Source organism: Dipodomys merriami, unplaced genomic scaffold, assembly GCF_024711535.1.
Source record: "Dipodomys merriami isolate MVZ:Mamm:240054 unplaced genomic scaffold, mDipMer1.0.p SCAF_609, whole genome shotgun sequence".
In the NCBI taxonomy this organism is placed as follows: domain Eukaryota; kingdom Metazoa; phylum Chordata; class Mammalia; order Rodentia; family Heteromyidae; genus Dipodomys; species Dipodomys merriami.
In genome coordinates this window covers 430,224-432,277 of record NW_027206190.1, presented here as the reverse complement: position 1 = coordinate 432,277, position 2,054 = coordinate 430,224, and the positions used below count along the sequence as shown (strand labels likewise).

Here is a 2,054-nt window from a genome sequence, read left to right as displayed (position 1 = left end):
TCAACTCAACTGTGGGACTGGATCAATTGTATGGTAATCGCTAGCACCTAAATCAAAAATATTTACATTAAAACAAATGAATCCCTCATTTCGAATAATTGTTTTCTCTTTTTATTACAAATCTGTGCTTGATTACTTCTTAATTTGATATTGGACCTCCTAACAGAGTGATGACTTTTTCTTTCTCTTGAGAAATTGTCCTACTTCCACATGGGTCAAATATTTAAGATTTCAAAAATTTCCATTGATAATTCACTAAGCTGACCTCTAAGAAAAATGTGCATTTCTGGAATTGGTCTTCTGTGTTGTTCTTAAATGCACAGGCTTTCTATAATTTATTTGTTTTATAAGAAATTCTATTTTCCAATCTTTGTGTGACCAATTTTAGTCCCTCTGGTCAGTCTTTCCTACCTCTCTCAGGAGCTTTTATTTCAGCCTGCCTTATAAAAAATATATTACTTATCAGCTAAATGACCCCCAGCTTCAGTTTTTTGCCTGACTTTATGTAGGCTGTGATGGGATCCTTGACTGACCTTGCTTACTGGAGTTTTTTGTTTGTTTTGTATTGTTTTTAGAGGTCTAGGATTACTTTTCAATGTATTAGCTTCTCTGGGCTGCAGTGATCACCTTAATGATACAAAAACAGCTGACTAAATTCCTGTTTTAATTGTCTCAAAATGAGGCAATCTGGCATCCTTAATAATAAGATCAATAATATTCTGCTACCACTTACAGAAATGGTCTATCCAGATGGCTTTTCAAGGTTGACTGTAAAAAATGTTTATTTCTGTGTGGGAGGAACATATAAAAAAAACAAAAAAAATCACATTGTACATTATAAATACTTTAGAAACAACAGCAAGAAAAAAACCACTTGTGTCCCTATCTTGGGGTTCCTTTAGCTTAACATCACCTTATCTATTCATATGCACACAGCTTCTAACCTTTTCTGCTTATCCACAACATATATTAATTATTGCCAATAAGGGATACCATGTGACTGATGTTTCTTTGGCCTTGGATTATTTCAGTTAATATAATTTTTCCAAGTCTTTCCATTCCGTAACAAATTGGGCGATGTCATTCTTTCTGATGGACGATAGAATTCCCATACACACACACACACACACACACACACACACACACACACAACGTTTTCTTGATCCATTCATCTACTGAGGGCCATCGGGGTTGGTTCCATATCTTTGCTATGGGAAATAATGTTGCAATAAACATCATTGTATTGATAATTTTAATATGGTCTTGTTGCTGACTAGGTGAATGCCCAAAAGTAGGATTGCTGGGTCATAGGGGAGCTCTATATGGAATCTTTAAGGAACTTCCATACTGCTTTATAAGTGGTTGAACAAGCTTACACTCCCACCAAGAATGAAGTAAGGTTCCCTTCTGGCCACATCCCCTCCAGCATCTGTTATTGTAAAAATGTGGAGCGCTTCGCGAATTTGCGTGTCATACTTGCACAGGGACCATGCTAATCTTCTCTGTATTGTTCCAATTTTAGTGTATGTGCTGCTGAATTGAGCACAAAATATTTTTTATATATAAAGTGGAATTGATTTTCTTGAGCTAGACAATTCAAAAAAAAGTTCAAAAGAATTGTCGTGAAATTTTAGAACCATGTATTTCTTACATAAGCACACATTTAAGACTAAAGTAAAGATTGATATGTCAAAAACAAAATAATTCCAGATATTTGTTGTTCAACAGATGTGTAGGAGGAGGAATTCAATTATTCTATACAAGGCACCTATCATAATGAACACTGCATCAAGTGTTTAAGTTTTTCTTTAAAGTTTTAATGTTTTAACTATGTTTAATTTTGGGAATTTGCTTATATGCCAAAATTAAGATTGTTTGGTAGGTCATATAAGTTTTCTATAAAGTAGTTAAGATTTATGGTGGCAGACATATACTACTAAGTATGTACATTTCAGAGTTTATAGAAACTTTACTAATGAGAAGTTGCAAAGTCTTTGTATGAAGAAACAGCGAAGAGTTAAGACTTTGTTAACTACACAGTTTCTGTTAAAACT

General features: G+C 33.9%; 1 non-coding gene across 1 annotated transcript; it reads right to left on the bottom strand.

The window, feature by feature from the left end:
- Nucleotides 1-1,439: 1,439 nt before the first annotated feature.
- On the bottom strand, nt 1,440-1,546 carry LOC138814758 (U6 spliceosomal RNA). The gene has a single exon (XR_011368077.1). It is a non-coding gene; the product is annotated as a U6 spliceosomal RNA (small nuclear RNA).
- Between the last annotated feature and the right edge of the window lie 508 nt (nt 1,547-2,054).